Source organism: Pyrgilauda ruficollis, unplaced genomic scaffold (genome assembly GCF_017590135.1).
Source record: "Pyrgilauda ruficollis isolate IOZ18807 unplaced genomic scaffold, ASM1759013v1 scaffold19, whole genome shotgun sequence".
Lineage (NCBI taxonomy): Eukaryota > Metazoa > Chordata > Aves > Passeriformes > Passeridae > Pyrgilauda > Pyrgilauda ruficollis.
Genome location: NW_024518095.1, coordinates 81,019 through 103,335, shown reverse-complemented (window position 1 = coordinate 103,335; position 22,317 = coordinate 81,019).

Genomic DNA, 22,317 nt, shown 5'->3' with positions numbered 1-22,317 from the left:
AAAATAACACACAATATCTAAGAGTTTAACATGTAAACTTCTAAGCAGATTATATTAACAAGTTGAGCTACTTTCAGTCAAGAAAAGTGCTCTAGAAAAACATGAGGCCCATGCATAAATCCCCAGTTCTAACCATGTATCTGTTAGGAAATACATAGTCTTCCTCTCAATGAAGGCAATAGTGGACATTTTACTGAAATGTTTTGGGTACTCAGAAAGCTTGAAGAATCTGGAGGTCCCCAAAACCAGAAGCAATTGGTGGGCAATCTGGTCTGTGGATGAAGGACATGATGAAGAAGTATTTGCGTCATTCACCTGTGTTGTCAGGATCATTTCAGGTTCTGCTTATCTTCTAAACTGGATCTCTGATTTCCAGTTTTTGGTGTATAATATCAAAGGTATTTCCACATGACTTACTACAGTGAAAGTAACAACAGCAACAACAACAAACCCCCCAAAGAATTAATAACTTTACTGTTATATTAAGCTCACTGTTCTTATATTAAAGGTGGAACCATTCTTTCAAGATCCAGAGCAAACATATGGCAAATAACTGCAGAATTTAAAGAGTTCTCTACAGCCTGAAGAACAGAACAGTTCAGCAGCTACTTGTTGATCACTGTTAATGCACTCAGCAGTTGGTTATTTGCAGGTACCCATCTTCAGAAATAGTTTGCCACCATCAGAAAGGTTTCATTAGTAAAGAATCAACAGTAGTGCTCAGTGTTGCCCAACACAGGGCACAGTGTTGCCCAGTAGTGTTCAGAACTTTGCCCAAAGGCCAGTTAACTCTACTGACTGAGCTGGTGCCTTGACTGATATCTGAGGAAGGCAGCTTCAGGACTGATCTGATTCTCTGCAGATTCTCTGCTTTGGTCTTTGCAGTCTTATTTAAAAAGGAGTTTAATTCTTGGTGGAAATCTGTGAGATGGCACTGAATAGTTAATTTTCATTATTAAAGCCTGGATGGAGTATGATTGGAAATTAATCTTTGACACTGGACATATGGAAAAGGTCTGTGAACAGGCATCTTTTGGACATCATGGTTTTCCTTTTGTCTCCTCTAGTGGTTCTCAACTCTTTATAGGTGCAGACTGTCTAGATGTGTGAACCTCCATAGACATTTCTCATATACAGCCCCTTCTACAGTATGTACAGTTGAGCTTTTCTTGATCACCTTTTGCAAACTCTTCAGAAGCTGGGCAGAACCTCCTACAGGTCTCTCAATCACTGGCTGAGCTAACTGTGTTTGCTAATGAAGGTATTCTATGTTAAGGGATCCTGTTTTCAGCTTGGAAGGTAATTAATCCCATCACAGGCTGGACACTTATATGGCATAGATAATAATGAGGATTGCGGTAGGAAAGGGAGACTGTTTGTGTTACTGCTCTGGAAGCAGAAAAAAATGGAGCCTGTGAGGACAGTGAAACTGGACTGGTGCCTGCTCTGGGAGGATGGTAGAAATGCTGTTCCAGGTACCATGCATCCAAGAAAGGAAAGTTCAGGACAAGAGCAAATTATGAAAAGTAAAACTGCAGTTATTGAGAGGAATCAGACTAAAGGAGGAATGTGGAGAGGAGCACAAGGAGATAGTGTGTCCATTTTCAGAGATGTGGGAATCCAAGGGTCTTCTTGTCAAGAGGTAGAAAACATATCTATAACAAAGCTTTGCAATATTTGATTAACCATTATATAATTTTTAACAATTAATTTGTGAAAAGATTTATATAGCAAACCTCCAGGCAAGATCTATGGAAACAACAGAGGCAGGTACCAGAAAAAGGGAAAAGAGAGGTTCAGAGGCTAGAACAGGAAACCTACAGAGTGGCATAATATGCCTGGCATGTAGATACATATGTATAGCTCATCAGGTCTTTCTCTTTGCCTCTATCTCAGCAAGGAGTAGCTAGTTATCTCACCCACTGACCTGTGTCTATCAGCAGGCTGCTTGGCACAGGCAGCCAGGAAACTAAATCTTCACTGCAATGGGAGAGGTGGGAATGCTGTGAGGGACTGCGTGACACAGTCAAATAAAATGCATGAGTAGAGTAAGAGCCTGTCTGAGGGCCTAGAAAAATCTCCACCATTTTCTTCAGTCATCGTATCCAGCTGAGAGCAAACAGCCCGAGCTCTGTCAGCTCAGCCGGTGGAAGTGTTCAGCAGAAATTGCAGCATAAAGTGCAAGGGACATGCAGGAGGGCACCAGCGGGCTCTAACGTGCCATGTGTGTCTGGGTGCCACAACACTGGCCTCCTACTCATTTCTCAGAGAAACAAACTGAGTTTGGGAGCTTACAAAACCCTAAGTTGGTGTGGGGTTGAGTGTCCTTTCAAAAGCCCAAGTTGTCCCGGACACACAAACACAGGTTTGCAGCATCACTTGCATCTGGAAGCATTGCTCTGCAAGCCCATTGACATGATATCGCAACCAGCTTTAGGAGAAAGGTAATTTTCCCTGAAAGACCCAGCTAGCATATCTATTTTTACAGAGTGAGTTGAAGAAGGAGACATTAGTAATTTTCAGACCTCTACTGACTCCGAGCAGGTCAGACTGACAAAGGCCAAGCTACTTCCAGGGATCCACAAACCTCACCAACAGGATCTAGGCTAGGGAACCATCAGGTCATTTTACATACCAGGAGGCACAGTAAAGCCATTGCACACCAACAGTTTTCAAAAACTAACATATTTGATTATATTTCAACTATTGAACTTAAGTTTAAGTGCTTTTGCACTCCTCAAGATGACCCTTGCTCTTATTGCTCTGGTGGACATTGTATGCATAACCATACTCTCACATGGATAAACATGCACAAATAAATCAAGAGCTAATAGTAGAGGGTCAACATTGTACTTCATCCAGTAGATGAAGCATCCCTCCACCTGAGACAGCTATCCTTGTCTGCCAGACCCTAACTCAACCCAAGGAGAGATGCAGAGGTCAGGCTGTGATGGTACATTATTTGCTTGGGCATACTGATTATAGAGGGAGATGAGGATTTTCAATGTAAATCTTTCAAAGCCTTCCAGAGGGTAGGGTGCCTAATTCTATATAATTCTAATAAGGAGTGACTTTCCAAATCCCTGAAGATTACAGTGTTCCTAAACTTCAAAGGAAAATCCTTTTATAGTTTACTCCTGAAAGCTGTTGAGACGGAATTTTGACGTGAGTTGTCATTAGCTTAAGAGCATTCAGAAAAATGTACCAACTTCACTGTAATATCAAGCAATTAGTCTTACTTATGTTTTGCACACTCTTCTTCTCATTGTTTCCAGTCTACTCCATAGCATTATTAGGGGCTTCCATTTGGGACTTGGGATATTTTTATCCGTGATCTTCCCTTGTATTTACCTTTGGTGCATTCATATATCTCTGGTCTTTTAGTCTTTAGTTTGATTACAGAGTTTTAGTTTGACACAGAGTGCTGAGAAATAATATCTTGTCTCTGTTGAGCAGGGCTTTGTGGGACAGATATTCCAGAAACAGCAGACCTAGAAGGACTAGAAGCTTTCTATAGTCCTATACATTTGTTCTATGGACTAAGCAGTTATTCTATATTGCTCTTGATTGCTGTGAGCTTGACTCAATGATCTGTGTGATCTTTTGCAGACCTATGCTCCAGTATTCCCATAAATGCATGCAGCTTTTAAACATCTGCTTCCTGCCTGAAAGAGCAAACACTTCCTGTCCCTCTCATTTTATCCTATGAATGATGAGTTCATCAAATACACCATCTTATAAGACAAATGGCTCAAAGTTCAAATTCTATATTTCAGTAGCAATATTAACCATTAAGCTGGTGGTTAGTCTGGATAATAGCTGGCTAGTGAGATCATTACCAAGCTGTGGCAAATCTTCTTAGCTCTAAATATCTTGACGAAAGATATTTTGTCATTGCTGCTGATAATGACTGCTTTGTCAAGAATCATTGATAAAAGTATTTTTAAGGAATAAGAAAAGGGATGTGAATGAAGATGGTTTTTTCTTCCATAGAAATATCAGTAGTGTTGAAGATGATAGTGAAAAATTAGGAAGTGGGAAGCTGGCACTGACAATCAGTTTTAGGGTTACTGAATAGAGCAGTTGGTATGTAAATGGTATGGAAGGTGGTCTGTGCTGTGTCACAACTCACAGCTACACAGTACTCATCCTCTTCCTTCTTTTCTCTAACACAAAATTAAGAATGGTAAATTTTTGAAATGAGAAGTTCGAGTATTAAATGTGTTGAATTACTTGAAAGTTATGTTGCTCTTCACTGTAGCTGCATACATCAAGAAGTCACATTGGCAGAATCACAGATTAAGCTGAGATGGAAGGGACCCACAAGGATCATTGAGTCCAGCTCCTGGTTCAGCACAGGACCATCCCCAAGAGTCACACCATGGTGCCTGAGAGTGTTGTTCAAACACTTCTTGCCCTCTGTCAGGCTGGTGCTGTGACTCCCTGGGGAGTCTGTTCTAGTGCCCAGACACCCTCTGGGTGGAGAACGTTTTCCTGATATCCAACATAAACTTCCCTGACGCAACTTCAGGCCATTCCCTCATGTCCTGTCACTGGTCACCACAGAAAAGAGATCAGTGCCTGCCCCTCCTCTTCCCACAGAATACCTGTGCTGACACCCAGAGAAGTCTGGTTGCTGATACACAGATGTGTTTTTGTCCCTTGGGGTTTTCAGGAACAATGGTTAAATCAGAACAAAAAATCTGTCTCTAAAACTCAGCTGAAGGGAGCAGAATCAGCAAATGCAGATTTTTATTTTATTGATGTTTTCCAACTCTTTCTACATAGTTTACTCTTCTAGACAACTGTGATAATGTGTTTTTTACACAGAAAGATATAAGATGCTGTCATGACCAAAAAACTACACAAATGATCCTTGCAACTATCCAGACAAATCCTTCAAGCTGGAGGTGGTGGGGAGCTTTGACAGAAACATATTGCAGAGGGAAGGGAAGAAGAGCAAAGCTCCTCTGTTTGAAAGTTGTTTTCCATGACACAAGGACTACAGACAGACACTTGTAGGAAGCTGTCGGCCACCCATTGGTGCCACTTCAGTGGCCCAACACACCAAAGAGCAGTGCTAGGATTTGAAAAAATACTTTTTCCAAGAAATCAAAGTGGTGATTCCTCCTCTGTTTGATCTCTGTGCTTTTCACAGAGAGTAGGATAGATTGCATTATAGGAAAATCAGATTACATTACAAAAATAACATATTTGTACTTGAGTGAAATTACTATAGAGTGTTTAAATCTAGCAAAGGCCCAAGTAGAGCTTTGTAGCTGTTATTCACCACAGCAAGTTCTTGCTGTCTGAGAAATGAAGTTTGCATCCCTAATTTTTTTTCACCTTTGATAAAGCACTGGGCAGCAGTACTTGTGGGAATGCTTTTGTCAAGACATTTGTTCAGAATCTGTCAGCTGTAACAATCAAGTCCAATGATTGAGTGGGACAGGGGAGCTGTGCTAAACAGTTAAATCTCTCTCACATCTGAATGACACTTGGCAAACACTGACACGTTTTCTTATTGATGTGCTTACTAACTTCCTTGAATGTTACTGGAAAAGATATGTGCTCACTGAGGAATGAAAAAAGACATATCTCATTTAAGGCAGAACCCCCATTCTTGTTGCATGTATTCTAACACATCTCATTTTGCAGCCAAGAGCCACAGGCTTGCCCATCTCTTCTGTACTGACAAACTGTGACTGGGTTTCTCAGGTAACATGTTGCCTGAAGTTGTGTCTCACTAGATTTCCTTGCTTTTCCTTTTCCTGCACCATAGGTTAAACATTACAAATTCAGTTTGCATAAAATGGCTTCAGTGCCTTCTTTTCATGAGGGTGTCTCAAAGATTGCTGTGTAATATTCTCTAGCAGTATGTATGAGCAGGGATTGACTGGACTGACTGTGCATCACAGAGGATTTGGAGGTGGTTTTCTTTGCTTTCAAAAGGTTTAATTGTAGCCATGCTTTTTTACATGACCTTTAATTTTGAGGCTCTTGGTTTGCTATGCTGAGACACCAGACTACATTATAAAGTGGCAACTCACTCATGGGAGTTGCCCACCATCCCATAGCCCTGTCTCCGTTTGAGGCAGGCTGTGCTCTCTCCCTCACTCTCAGACTCGATGAGCCAAGCAGTCATGTCCATCAGTGCCGTGATTTATGGAGCATCTTTGTATTGTGGGTCCAGGAGGCCTATATAGGCTTCAGGATATGAAATGAGCCTCCCCTCTGGTGGCTGAAGTTCCTGTGGTCCTTGGGGTCTGCCTTCTTCCTTCCCACAGCTGGCAGGCAGGAGGAAAGAATTGGCAGCTTCAGCTCCAGTCCTTCATCCAGCTGCTTGGGGTGATGGAGGAATGCAAGAACCACCAGTTTGCTGACATTGCCACAGAGACAGAGAGGTGTGGGGAGGTTGGGTGACCTAGAGCCTTGTCAGGAATGCATTGTCCCCCCAGGCAGGGCAACTCTGGAAGCCACAGCTTCCTCCAAGCCATGGGTAGGTCTCAGTCTCTCCCCACAGGTTGTGTGAGACATGGGAGAGGCATGTTCTCAGGTTCTAAGTCTCAGAATGCAAATTTTCCATCTAAAAATGGACTCAGATGAGGTAAAAATAAACGAAGTAAAACCAAATAGAATAAGTGCACAGGTGAGTCGTGGCATCTGACTGTCTTTGGGAACCTGTGTTCTTGCAGAGCTAATTCTTCTCCGTAATATTAAGGGCCCCAAATCTCATCTGTATATTGACTTATTCATTAACAGTTTGTGTCTATGAATAATTCACCATCTACATACTATAGCTCCACTTTAAATGCATTGCAAAGCATATATTAGACAGAGATTGACCTCTACTGTGGTTAACATCATGATTTATTGTTCGAGGAAGCTTCAGATATATTGACTTGAATCAAAGCCTGAAGGTTCAATTAAAGTTGATACTGTATTAACAAAAGGCCACAAGTCACATTTCTTCTGTACTCTGTGAAAGATGTCAGCTCTCTTTCTTTAATATTTTTTCTACTGGGGCTGGAGTATAGCTGTGATCATAAGCTGCTTGCCTAGCTCAGCCTAGCCTTCCTGTTTTATGTAGCTGCCTCTGGGATCCTTGCTAGAACATTATTAATGGGATGTCTTGCTCTAGCCTGAAAATAGTATTTGTGTTTTCATCTATGCTAGTAAATGTTTTTCTTTCTAAAGCCATTATTTCTGTGTAATGTGGCAGATTCTCTGCCTTTTTCACTTTAACCCAGGAGCAAGCCTACATTGAAAAAAACACAAAGAAGATCCTATTCCAGTGTGCTAAAATGGAATGCGATTGCTAACAGTAATGCAGGGCTGGGAACAAAACACTTTGAATTTGCCTCTGCTTTTGTCCCTCAGAGTTGGAGGTAAATGAGGAAAGAATATTTCACAGACAGGCTAGGGAGTATGACCTCCTCTCTAGCTGCTGCATCTGATAATGTTCCCATTTCTCTCATGATTATTAGTGTGACCTTTTTATCCCTTTCCTTTTTCCTTTTCAAAAAATGCTCTGGTATCTTTGCACCATCACCGTGTGCTGCACATTTCATTGCTAAGCAACAATCAGCAGTGCACAGCCTGGGCACCACACATGAACTTTTACTTTCATATCCAAAGCAGAAAAACTTTCACTCTGTATTGCTGAAGCTCATCCTTGAAGGATGTGCTCCTGAGGTGGGGGTGTGTGGGGAGCCAGCACTAAAGAGTTGGTTGTGTGTGCACTCCAGCTCCACAATGGTGCTCTCGCAGGGAAGTCTTCCTTAATTAGACAGGAACACACACACTCCCACCCATGCTTCATTTTGGAAGGGATATTAAGGACTGAAGTCACATCCAAAGAAACCAGATAACCCAAATTTGAGGATGGGAACTGTCATGGAAAGAATAATTATTAAAACCAAGGAAGAGAAAAAAGTAAAGGCATTTCAATTTATTTCAATCTAAAGCCCTCCTAAAGGTGCCAGCTTGGATTTTGCGCAAGACCTTCCTGTACTTCCAGCAGTACAGAGCTAAAACAGGAAGGGGAAACCAAGGAGTGTTCAATAAGAAATAAACTGAGCAGGATCTTGAAATTATGGAAGGTAATATGAGATTTACAGTTGTTAAGGAGAATAGATGTTTTTTAGTGCATGAATATAAATCTCCTCAGAGACAACTCACTCCTAGACACAAAACACACAAAAGGGTGTAAGGAGTAGCATTTTCATAGCAAATACTTGTTCTCCTTGAAGAATCTACTGAGAAAGCCCCCAAACTACAGACTGGTGGCTTCTTACAATGTTATGCATATGTTATGCAGTGACATGGTATTAAAAAGATTGTCCAAGTAAAAGGCAGCCAGAAGTTGATTCCAGCTAATAGGAATGGGAGAGTTGCTGTAAGCAGTAGTTATCTACATGAGGTCACTCACCATTACACTTAGCTAGAGTGCCTGAACATATCCATAAATCTTACTCAAAGTTCAGATCCTAGTCTCGCAGTGGATGCTTATGAGTCTCAGTGGGAGCTGGTGTAAGATCTTTTGTATGGCACTATAGGGAAAAATTCACCTTCTTGCCCAATATAAAGCAAGCAGGAGAAATTCCAGTACCTGCAGGACAAATTCCTGATAATGAAGGGTGTCTGATATATTGCTTGTTGTAATGGATGGCTCCAAGCAAAGTGTACTTAGGCTGCTTTTAAGTATCTGCTTTAATTGCTTCATCTTGCACTCAGCTAGTGGCATATGTGGCATCCCCCTGATTGTACAAAACTAGGAGTAGATAACTGCAAACCACAGGCCATTACCTATAGCTTTTTTCATGTTGAGGGCAGATGGGGAACTTCTGAATCCATTCCTTCTCTTCTGGCCATGACATGTCCTCGGAGAGCAGGTGTTTGCACTGTCTCAGCTAGAATTTAAGGGCATGCTAATGGTTCTTGCTTAGTACACCCACGTGAGGTGTTCTAAAAACCTGCCCTTCTGAAGGCAATGCCCCTTAGCACAGGTGGAACTGGTGGATACTCTTGCTAACAGAAGAGGCTGCACAGCAACTGTTCGGTTCCTGTCCTTTCCTTGAAAAAGGGAATGCTTTGGTATTTGGCTCATTCTATAAAATATGAATTCCCACCTACTGTGGGTGTGCCAGTACTTTGGATCTGTTCACAAATATCCCAGAAAGCATGGCTTTTTTGAGTGGCATGATGCTGGGTCTACAAGAGCCTATTAGCAGAGTGATGATATTTTTTCTATTCCTAGTAACAATTTGGGCTAATGCTTTTGTGAGAAAGAAGGCATATAAATTATAAAATCCTGTTTTGTTACTTCAAACAGGCAGCTGTCACAGCAGTTTCAAAGTCACCACCACAGTCATATCTGGCCAAAGAACACTGTTAGGTTCTTCCCTGTTAATTTTTAGATGTAAAGAAAGATTGCTCTCACTAAAATCAAGGCACAGGCATAATCTGAGTTACCTGTTACCTTTGGTTCAAGTGGCACACACCAATAATCATCCTTTTATCATGAACAACTAGTTGTGCTTTGTAAGCCTAACAGGCTTTGGCACAGCAGACACTGGAGGCCACCTGACTCCCAGAGCTCCAGCTGGGGGGAGACCCTGGCACAGGGTCTGACATGCTGGCATGGACCTGAGGCCATGGTGGCTCACTCAGAGAATGCTGATTTTATCAGAAACAGCCCAGGACTTAAATATCTGTTTGCCCATAGCTGTGTGGGCATTGCAGAATCTCAGTTTAACATGCAGTTGATAGGAAGGTAGCTTGTTGACCTCTGAAGCCAAAATAAAGTTTGTCTATCAGGATTGTCTGACAGGTGCATTAACCTTTCCCAGTCCTTTCCAGAAAGCGTGAGCCATAACCTCCTGCTCTAAATGTGCAGCTGTGCTTTGTGATTTCTGTATAAGATGAGAACCAAGGGCAGAGGGTGTCAGGATGCCACAACTCTTCTTGGGTTGAACACGCAGATGAAAAAATGTGTACTACCTCCAGAACTGCCAGCAAATTAAATGCTTTGAAAATAATATTACAGGCTATTTTTTTCCACAGGCTCTGAAAAAATTGAGGCTGGAAGATCTCTGAACTAAAATGGTCTGATAGCATTTTTTGTCAAGCTTTTCTCTACACATCTGTTTTTTTGCATTTTTTACTTAGACTTCTGAAACAAGAAAGCTATTAGAGCCTTGACTTTGTTTATATAGACCCTTGACTGCAGAGGTGCTCTTGCACTGCTGCAGTAAATGCCAGGCACATCTAACATATGTGCAATCCAGGAATGCTCTGGCTTCTTGCCAACAGTCTACTTCGTGCCTGGTTTCTAATACTGCCATGGCTAAAACAGTTGGGGAATTAGATATATTGTGAGCAGTTTTTCTCTTTAGTGGGCATGTGTGTATCTGAAATGCTACTTGTCTCTACATTTTAATTGTTCCAAATAAGTGAGAGTAATATATTTACTTAGCTCTTTTTTATTTTTATTTGTCTTTCTAAAGCTTTTTAGTACTATTCTGTTCTCCCCTAGAAATTAGCAGGAAATCTTTCTCAAGATGTGGCAAAGAACATCTGGGAGCTCCTGTCTCCAGTGAAGCTGGTGGGAATTCTGCCATTGTCTTTCATGGAGACAGATTTCTCCACGGGACTTTTCTGCCCAGTTTGATAAGCTTTTCAAATCAGTATAGCTTAACACTTCTTTCTGGCTGTGTGTAATGGTGTATCGCTTAGGGTGAGCTGATCTAAATGGTTGCCGTCTCTCCATCCCCATTTCCTGGTTTCAGGGTGTGCTCTCCTATGGATTCCCAAATAAATAGACCAGAAAAGAGACAATACCCCCTGCTCTTCAGGTTTCTGTCAATTTAGCGAGCTGAATGGTCTTATAGAGGCATCTAAAAAGTGCAAGACACAAAATCAGGAGCTGGAGAGTAAGTAAGGGGGGTATTAAGGATACTCTCTGAGAGGCACCTAGCCATCATGGCAGCTCCATTGATACATGAAGCAGCACCCTTCAATATGTACAAATAAAGGCATTTTCACTGCTCTTAACTCATTTGTTTGTATAAGGAGTATCTGGATATCCTTAGCTATGTGTCCTTTTTTAACTGGATGCTTGAGACCTGAAGTCTGTGCTCTGGCTGCTTTGCTGCTCTCAGATCTCTTCTGACCCACAATCCTGCATGTGGTGGGCAGCTCCTGAGCTGGTGTGAGTGCTGCCCCTCCTCAGCACTCAAGAGTTCTCATCCTGTCTCTCATTTGTGTGGCAGAGCCGTTCACTGCCAGAAATGCATAGTATGTAAACTACATATGGGTCTAGAAGCTGGTAGGTGGCCTATGCTTTCAGTACCATCAAGATACATCTGGGACTTCAAGAAGAGCTAGATGCTGGACCTGGGTGAATTTCACCCCTTTTAGTGTCTATATGCACCTCACATTCCTTCTTCTACCTTTTATCTGGGCTCATACATACAAGGGTCTTTGATTCTAAGGGAGAAATCTGGATTGATTCTCAAGGTTTTTTTAATGAAAATTTTAGAAGTACCTCCTTGATTTTGTGACTGTTTTACAAATGCTAAAGACATTTTCAACCTGGCTGTGAATTTTCTGATGCGTTGACATTTTCAGTCTTTTCCTTTGAGATGAAGAAGGGTTGTTGGTTTTCACCAGCATCTAGAGATCTGTAGTTTCTTTACCCAATCTGTAGCTTTGATCTACAAAAGTACAGATTAAATACTGTTCCATCAGCATATATAAAAATACCTTCCCCCCTAGAATTTGTAACTGTCATAATGACCTCAGCCTTGGACCTCTCTTGAAGTTTAATGGCCAGTTGGGTTTAATGGCCCAAAGTTCCACCTCAGGCTATTAACACTGTCAGCAGTCGTTAATTCTCACAAAATGCCCAGGGTCTTTATTGCTGTTGCTTAAGTGATGCTCAAATGACTGTGAATATTTACACCCCTGCTGCAGGTGTAAGAAATAGGCCCAGTGCACAGTATTTCAGATTTCTCACTGCTGAGAAAGGTCTGAGTACCTGCTAGTAATCTCTTGCACATCTGAGGTTAATGAAGTAACTGTCAACTGGCCATCAACAGTAGTAACGTAAAATTGTGGTTGCTTGTATAGGTGTGTACTTTGCTTTAAAAAAAGATAAATAGATAAATGTACAAGCAGACTTCTTGCCCTGAACAGTTTACATGCCAAAATCTGTGTAAACATATGATTTTCTTTGTTCAGAATACTTTCAAGGGGTCACAGGCACGTTCTTGTTTTTATACAGATACTTCTAAATCTAAGTCAGTGATGCTTGCAATTTTTTTTTCATTACAACACCTTATGTTTAAAGCTTTTTCTGAGATGAGATGCAGGACTGAGCTGATCAAGCTCCTCACCCCATCATACCCTCTGCTAAGAAGAAATCATAGCACTGCTTGACAGGTTGTTTAAGCAGTCAGTTTTTGAAGAGAAAAATGTTGATTTATTAATAGATATTATTATTTAGGAAGAAACATAGGACTGGAATCAAACTTGTGGGACATGAGTCAAGTTTTTGTTCTCTTGAACAGTGATGTTAGGTCACTGTTAATAAACGGACTGATTTCAGATTGAAGAGACTCAGAGGTTTTCATTCAAACAGCTTTCTCAGTGACTGTTTCAGATACTCACTGCTTTGGGGATTGGATGTTTTCTTAAAATGCCCAGTAAAAATGTATTCATAGACAGTTTGGGTCTATTTGTACTTGTGCCAGCATTGGCTTTTAGACTAAAGAGCTTTTCCTTTCCCTGGTGCTTATATATTGGATGTGCTTACAGAGAGGCATGATATCCTCTGTCAGCTTTTATTTTCCCAGCATTAAAAGACACATTTTTGGCTTTCTGTTCCCCTGATTATGATCTGCACATGCTCCTAGCTGACACCTCCAAAACGGTACACAACAGGCTGGGGAGCTCTTTCCAATGCTCTGGGTGGGGAAGCTACAAAACCAGATGAAGGGAGAGGGCAGTAACAGAGGCAACAAAGCTACCTGAACACAAAGATGCAGAAGTAAGGCTTATTGATGCATGACATGAAACAGGATATCAGAGGGATAAGAGAAACATAATAGAATACTAATTGCATCTGGAGTGCAAGTACTACAGGGTGCACACTGTGAAAGGAATGCAGGAGGAATTGTAAAGATAATGTGGTAGCACTATCTATTAAGAATATGGCTGGCAGTAAAGAAATGTTAATTAATAGTATGGATAAGACAGGATCAGTTTATGTCAAAATGTGTTGGGAAAGGGTTCTGTAGTGGGAAAGGGAATGGGTTCTACAATGGATGTTGAACTTGGGTTACTTTAGCATCATGAGAGAAATAAAGCTACCTGGTGATTGCATCATTACAGGAGAGTTTAAATTCCACATTTACAGACTGGAGAACAGATGTTACATCAACAGAAGAATCCAGTAATTTTTCTGAGTGGAGATTAGAAACCTATTTGAAGAAACTAATGGAACTGCTAAGAGTTTGTAGTATTTTAAGTTGGTGCTGGGCAAGTTGCAAAGTTATTATGCAGAAAGTAATAGAAAAATTAATGCACAATCAGGTGATGACAATACTGACCTAATTGCAATTTAAATGAAATAGGAGTATTCACAAAGACAAGTTGGTAGTTGTGGTGTTAGGCTGTAAAGGCTCTAAAACTGTATTACAGCAATTCACTCTGAACAGCAAAGACTCTGAACTGGGGTAGAGTGCTGGTCTGAAATTTGTATTCTTAGGCAATAGAACTCCAGGTCTCTATAGAAAAATAATTCTGAATTGGCTGCCAAAATTTGTCAAAAGATGTTTGAGATCAGAGTCAGAAGAGATTAGCTCAGAAAAAGAAACCAGAACTTGGAAGATTGAAAGACCAGAATGTGAACTGTGAACTGCAAGGATAATTTAGACCTTGAGAAATCAGAAGTAAAAGATTCTTCAGTTGTAATAAAGAGCTAGGGGAAAAAAGTAAGGACACTATCTAAGGCTAGTGTAGGGATGGTCTCCAAACACATAGTACTTTTTATCTACCTCTGATGACAAGCAGGTGGAACAGAAATGTGACAGCAGGATTCCTTATGGGAAACGATAATAGAAAGTGGAAATGACTCCACAAATATTGGCTCAGAACTCCCCAAGCTGATATGCCCAACTGAATGGAAGCCAGCAAGAGTCAGTTACAAAAACATGCTAAAGGGCAAACTTAGCAGCCACAGACCAACTATTCTGCTGTGCAATATTTTAGGGAAAATGAAAGCCATGGGGAGTTACAGACTAGTAACAGTAATTTCCTAAAATACAATATCAGCTTACTAATGGGGACCAAGTTTTACGCTTCTTTAGACTGCTTTTCTTTTCCCCCAAGGTAAAAACAGCAACAGAGTAGCTGTAGACTACCTGTTCTTCATAAAATGTTTCATATAGTGGTTCAGTAGTCCTTGACATGAGAATTAGTACAAAGAACTCCTCAAAGGGGAGACAGTGATGGATTATGCTGAAAGAGAAACTAGCACTCTAAAACAAGATTCCAAAAGATGTTCCTTAATTACTTTTATTAGTGATGAAGAAGTCAATGTTCAATAATTAAATTTGTTGAAGGTACTAAGCATATCAACAGGGCAAATTCAGTAGAAATCTGGTTAACTTGATGCCAGCAATTATAGACTGGAATTAAAAACCAAGGTGATTCTTTAAAGAAGGAATAACAAGAATGCTTCTACCCACTGAGAATGGGTAGGAAAAAAGAAAAGAATCGATGGGTTTGTATTTTTCAGCCACAGGATGACTCTGAACCACTGGTTTGACAAAAAAAAAAAAAAAAAAAAAAAAAAAAAAATCATACAGTAGGCAGTATCAGGAGAAGTATTTCCAGTAGAGGGAGGGAAGCACCCATGCACTATCATATGTTACTTGGAATCACTATGCACATTTATGTTCACCAACATTCAAGAAAGAAAAATTCAAAGAAAGAAGTAGAGAAAGGTGCTGCATCACAATGTAACTGGAAAAGAATTCACCATACAGGAGTAAGGGGCTTTTGTTGGGTTTGGTTAGTCAAACAAAAGCAGAGTTAGAGGAGATAAGGCTACTGCCTATAAATGCATTGATGTGGCAATAAAAAAGGGCAAGAAAGCTGTTTAGCTGGAACGAAAATGTTCACAACACCCGGCCCCCCAAAAAATCCATAAATAAATTTATGCTACACATTGAAAGAGGGCTACTATTGACCAGGGGAATTTGTGGTGTACAAAATCCTGTCTTTTTTTTTTTAATGGAGCGTGATAAATGTAAGGAGGTGACTATGTAGGTAGCCAGAAAGATCGAAGGACTGGATATATGACCCAGGAATTCCCTCCCAGCTTATCCCTGGATTTTCTAAATTTCTGTAATGAATAAATTCTGTACTTGGAATCTGCACCAGGTCTTTTGACCTGGGGGAAAATGTTATTAAGGGCTTCATTTAGCTGAGCTTGGTTTTAGCCACAATATATGCACACAGGACTAAAACTTGCTTGTGTTGTTGTGGGGAAACCATACAATGATATTTCTCTGTGCAAGGCTGAAGCCAGAAGAATGACTCCATTAGAAACCACAGTTTCTAGCTGCACATCCCCTCATGTGCAGATGGAGTGCAGAGCACTGTTTCCTAGCAACTACTAAGGACCACTGGCTTTATAAAATCAATCTCTGCCAGGATATCACAGAAACCACGAAAAATAGGAAACATTTAGTAGTCAGAAAGCTTTCTACTTTCTCCACTTTCTGGTCTGCACAGAAGAGTCTTTTGAAGAAGTAGATAATATCAGCAATTCTTCATAAATAGGCTGAATTCAAATCCTTGTTCAGGTGACTTGTTTTTCAGCTCCCCTGGGGTACACATCCTCATGTCCATGAATGGTTCTTCCTTAAAAAGCCAGTTGCTGGGCTTTCTCAAAGACAAAATTACATGAAACTTCATTGGGGGGGAAAAAAAGAGGCAAAAATGAAATGCATATAATGAAGGAATGAATAGCAGTAGGAAAAACTCTAAAGAGCCCTGGGAAGATGGGGTGTGACAACAGTCAGTCAAAGGCTGCAGGTGCAACTCTTCCCTTCTCTACAGTAAATAAACTTTCAGTGTCACATTCATTTATAAAATTCAAGTAATATCTGATTGACTGCAACATCCCGTTAACTTGATTTTTTTTCACAAGTAAGAATTTATACGGATTTCTCTGTTTGTTTATCCTCCTCATTTTTCAAGTTTCCAGCATCCTCTGATGCAGCTAACAGTGCAAACTGGAATGTTCTAGGTTGTTACTACATTGGAAAATCCTGTTACCTTTTTGTGTAAAGCACAGGAGAGACAGCTTTCTGTTCAGCAACTTTCATTAGGGCTCTGTATCAGAAATACACCAGTGGTTTTTTTTTTTTCACTCTGCTAAAAGCAGGGTTACAAAGTCCTAAGAAGCTCCCAGTAATATGTAAGGGGAGAAAAAACCCTCTTCTAGTACATTTAAAAAAGAAATATTACAGAAGGGGTGGTTAGATAAGCAATTATTATTTTAGTCTATAGTTTGCTTTATGTTTTGACAGCCTGTTGTGCCAATCTCACTTCTAATTGGGGAACAGTATTGACTATTTAATTTCTAGCACAGAGTGGTGTCCATTGTGAAATCATAGCATCAATCTGAAAATGCTCTGTATGTCATCTTTTACCATGAGCACTAACACAACAGGAGCAGTAGGTGACTTAAAAGATCAGTTTTAGAAAAGGAGTACTCAGGATACTAAACTTTGTGACTGATGGTATCATTGGAGAAATCTGATGCTTGCACTGTGAGTCCTTTAAAGTCAAAAATTGCTTTTATATCACAGAAAAGAAGCCATGCATTTTTGTGATGTCATAGAAATAGTGTGCACTCTTTCTGCTTCTGAGTTGGAACTAAATTTAATAAGGGCTGACATTCTGTGTTTCAACTTTTTTCTTCTGTTTTTAGAAAAAATTTAGAAGTCTCTTTTCACTGAACTATTTCTGCTTTTATTATTAGTAATACATTGTTTTAATCACACAAGTTATTTCCTCTTTTACTTGTACTGTTTATAACTTTGGCTGAATCACTCTATTCAGAGATGGGTTTGTATTATACTACCATCTCAGATTATTCTTTGCCTTTTTGGTTGAGTTCTTTTGAAGAAGATATGCTTATATCCCCACTGTTTGATCAGCAAAGTATGCAATTACACATTTTTGGTCTTCTGGTGTGTTTAGCAAATCTTTTCAGTGTATGATTTACCACCTGTGGCTTTTCTTCATCTCTTGAAAATGCTATTATCTTAAATGGCCTATTTCTAATTGCAGTGGGTTTAATTGCTTGGATACACGAGGGTCTGTGTTGGCTACTGCTGTTTTCTGGACATGTTGAGAAAAAATGGGTGTCTGTGTACAGATGTTTCCAGAAGGGGAAAGAATTTTAATGCATGTTTCCCCTTAATAGGAATGGATGTCAGCAGGTTTACAACAGCATTCCTTGGAATTATTGCCCTCCTGAGAAGAATTTCTATTCCAGACCATCTCTGCTGGAGATCTCTATAAAGATGCTGCCCTGGCCATATTTCTTGTGCTTGGTACTCTCTTTGAAATGTGTGGTGGCACTGGAAACTCTGTCTCAAGCCAAGAGTGCTGCTGCTGTTTTCAGGAATGTGTTTGACAGTGGCATATGTGGTAGTATTTATTTTAAGAAATGAGATGAAAAAATCATTCAAAAGGGAGAAGGTTTGTTAGCAGAAAGCACCTGGACACATGTAAAATTGAACAGTGCATCTATATATTCTAATTTCTTTTCAGAAATGTATGGTGTTAACTTTATTTGTAGGGTTATGTTGCTAATCTGCAAACATTTGGAGAACCGTCAAATATTTTTGTGAATATTTATGAGTCCTCAGTGTTTCACTGCTTTTAGCACAGGTGGTCATTTGCCCAAAAATTCCTCTAGGAAATGTACTATTTACTGTTCACCATTCATCTTTCTATTGCTCAAAAGGTTTGTCATCCGGTTAGGGAACAAAATAAGTGGCCTGGGAGGCAGGACGCAGGGTAACTCCTTGCAGTGGACAGCTGAAATAAATAGCTTCAAACAAGCCATACACAAGTGCAGAATATTATTTATTTAAACAACTAAGCAAATATTTATCAACTGTAAGGCCTCCAGGGCACACATTATCATTTTATTTTCCTTTTTATTCACCATCTACTAAATAGAATTGCAAACCTTGTAAAGGTCTTTAGGCATTAATATAATAAAAATATACAATGACAAAGATAACAAATGCTATTTAAGAAATCTATATTGGATAGTTGACAATTCAGAAATAAAGCTAGATTAGAAACAAATTTCCAGCAAGTAGGCTTACTTCAAAATAAAAATATTGCCAAATCTTTCTTGCTTTACTCACATGAGTCCTCAAGCTGAAGAAAAGCTTCTAAGGCAGATTATAAGATTTCATTCCATAGACTGGGAATTTGTATTTTAACAAAGCAGAATGAAGTTTTCAAAACTGTGAGCTGTGTGAAATTAACTCCAGGAAGTATTTGTAATGATCAAGAAAAAGAGAAAATATTTCAGAACACAGACTAAAACCTTTGAAATTTATTTTAATGTAATATTTTAATTCTAAGTTTTGATTTTCATCCAGCCATTAATATTTAATGACTACAAAGAGAAGCAGAAAACTGTGTAAAAATATTTTTTTCTGGATAAACTTAACACAGGGGAGTCTAGTGCATAAATTGTGCTTGCATTGTAACTAGTCACACACCCTATGATGACAACCAGAGATTAGGTATCCCTATATCCTGTTGTTTCAAATGTTAATACTTAGCAATATTTACTGAATTAGTTACCTCCTGCGGTTTATGAATTGTCATAGTTCTTTTAGATTTATCCACATGTCTGCAGCAAGTTAAAAAAAATAATTTTATTTTTCATTTTGCTGTTAAAATTCCAAGCCCTTGTTACCCCAGGTTGATTTAAAACTGTGGAGAAATTTTGTAATCACACATTGCAAGAGTGATCAATCAGGCTTTTATTAATCTTCCAGAGAGCCAAATCCCCCAGACAAAGACACTTAAATAAAAATCACTTAAAAGAAAACTAACTTCAACCTTTGCCTTGGCAATCTCTCACTCTTCCAAAGGAACCTATGGTATGCAAGCATTGTCCTAACTCCATTCAGAGGAGCTAACGTTCAGAGATCTTTGCTTCCTTTCTTTCAGATGTTTGACTGGATGACAGATAGTACCTTTGATAAGGTCAAGACCTTGAGGCCTCCTGGGTCTGGTAGATGTCTGGATTTTAGGCTTTTCCCACTCCATCCAATTGTGAGGCGATATCTCAAGGGATTTCATTAAGTCAGTTTTTGTAAATGAGCTGGGTTTCTGATCTGACCACTGCTGCCCCTACAGAGACAATGTTAGTTGCACAAAGTCCTTTTCTGGTACGTACCTGAGACTATCACTGAACAAAACCCTTATGAAATCCTGCTTCCGTGTTTGTTTTTTTTTTCTAGGGATCCTCTAAAACATGAGTCAATTCAATTATGTGATCATAGACGTCTACTTGAGACGCCCTGGGGTGCCACAGGCATTTGCTCAAGATGGCACCTATGCCAGAGTGCCTGCTGGGGACACACACTTCTGGAGAGCAGGGATAGCCCAGGCTGTGTCAGGCACCACCAGACACTATGGACAGGTAACTCAGACAGTCCTCATCAGCACAAGGAAGGGAACTAGAGAAGCTCTCTTGGGTTGGGTTTCTGTCAAATAGTCCCTGAACCTATTGGGTGTCTAGAGCAAACTGAATCGGTCTCCAGACTCCCAGGGTCTCCTGGCTAGATCTCCAGGGACTTCAAAGGGAATTTACATACCCAGGGCACAAATGCTCCTCATGCCTTTCCCCAGAACCTATTCTTTGCTCATTTGACCACTTACGGTGTACTTCTTTGAGATCATAGAATCACTAAGGCTGGAGAAGACCTCCAAGATCGTGAAGTCCAACCTGTGACCACTATGCCCACTAAACTGTATTGTAAAGTGCCACATCTACTCAGTTTTTGAACACTTTCAGGAATGGTGGCTCCACCACTTCACTAGGCAGCCTGTTCCATTTCATTCTTAACCACTATTTCACTGCAGATTTTTTTCCTAATATCCAAACTGAGTCTCTCTTGGTGCAACTTGAGGCCATTGCCTCTTGTCCTATTGCTTGTTATCTGAGAGAAGAGACTGAGCTCCGCCTTGCCACAGCATCCTTTCAGGATAACTGTTCGTGTCCTCACAGACATACATACACAAGATTTATGAATTTGTTAGGACCGTAACTGTGTTACTGTTGTGCCTATAGTAAATTCCATAGAAACTTTAGTTAAATTTAAATTAGGTTGTTGATTAAATGTTTAGTTTAAGTGCTGTTAAACCCTATCAAGTCCAAGAATAATTTTGGCAAGAAGATTCACTCTGAATCTTGTGACTCAACAGGAGGGTCTCCCTTATTCCTTTTTATCCTTATTCTTTTCACATCGTTATCCTTTTCTATCACCAGACTCCATGTATATAATTTTTGATTGATTTTTAGATTGACTGATTTTAGATTTTTGTCCAATTTTTCTCTGTAGCTTTGACCATCTAGTATTTAGAAGAATGAACCTTGCCAAGAAACCTTGTCACACTTACTTTTATATTAAGCCTGCTGTTGCCGACACTTTTGCTGGTGACTCTTTGAGCAACCTAAAAATTCATTCATGAAAGGTGGTTGTAGAGAGAAACAAGGTCTCCCCTGAGCTTCCTTTTCTCCAAACTAAACAACCTGAGTTCCCTCAGACACTCATAGTCCTGGATGCAATTGGTCCCTGGTCACCTGGGCACTCTGCTGGCTCATGTTCAGCTTTACTGAAGTTCAGGTAGACAACACCCACAACTTTTCCCTCACTCACTAGATGGATCAACTGGTCATGAAAGGAGATCAAGTTAAGTCAAGCTGGAGATACTTAGAACGGGCACAATTTTACCTCAAAAGCATAACATTTCTGCACTCAGTTTAGACGTACAAATTGGTCCATCAATACGTATTAGGTGCAAATGTTTTATAAGACAATTTGTCCTTCATGGCTTCAATTTTCCCACATCCAGTTCCACATCCACCCAGCACTGTGTGAGAGTCTTATGAACACCAACATCAGCAATAACCTAACTATTACTTAACATGCCTAGTTCTGCTCTCCTCCCTGTTCCAGGTGTCAGAAGGTGATGTCTGCCTTAGGCTGAGGCCAGTTGGGAAGGCTGCAGGAGCACGCTGGGTACTAAAATATGCATATGGGATGTGCAGGTTCTTCATTCAGCAATACTGTTGTTCACTAAGAAAAAGGACATCGTCTAGGGGTGGGATGGCATCCTTAGCAATGCTGATCTAACTGCTCTGAATGCTGTCAGGAGATGCACATCAGCTCTGTGAGATACTGTAACGCTTCCAGAATAGCTGCTGCTTCTGTGCAGCCTGGGTAAAATGCCACCTTTCTCACTAACTTCCTCACACTTCAACATACAGAGCCAGCCTGAGTTATTTTTGTTGGAGCTTCTAAATCCTACTTTGGTTTCACATAGCCAGACTGAGAGTAGCCATTTTATCCACACTTCTTGACAGTTTCAGGGACTACTGCATACCACATTGTGGTTTTGCACAGAAGTGGTAAAATTCAAATGTATAGCTTTTTTAAGGGCAGGGGTGAAAAAGCAATGCAAGGGTAAATTTGGAACACATTTCAAATTCACTTGAAGGTTGCACAGAGGCAGGGATGGAAAGCAGAAAGAGGAAAGATGTAAAGCATTTCTTACATCTCAAGTGTGATCTCAGTCCCACCGAAACTGATGGAAATCTGACTGTCTTCAAGGCTCATTGAACCAGGACATACTGAAGAGCAATTAAAGCTCAATATTTTTTACAGAAGAGGATCCTGCCCTCAAGCCAGCAAACAAACCAAACAGAGGCTAGTAAATCCTCTCCTGTATAACAGTGGCTCTCTGCTTATCACCCCTTCAGAATTCCTGTTTATCAGCACCAGGTTGCTGCTGGACTTTTTCGATTTTGCTTGTTAGTGTCTGATCAGAGTCTGCCTTTGTCCAGCTTTAATTATGCATGAAACCCAAACAAGCATACCATAATGGATAGAATTTCTTCCATTGTTTTAAAAAGGTTTGTATAATCTTGCAGAACAAGAGAAAACCACAATTACTGCCTTCCATCAAACATAAGAA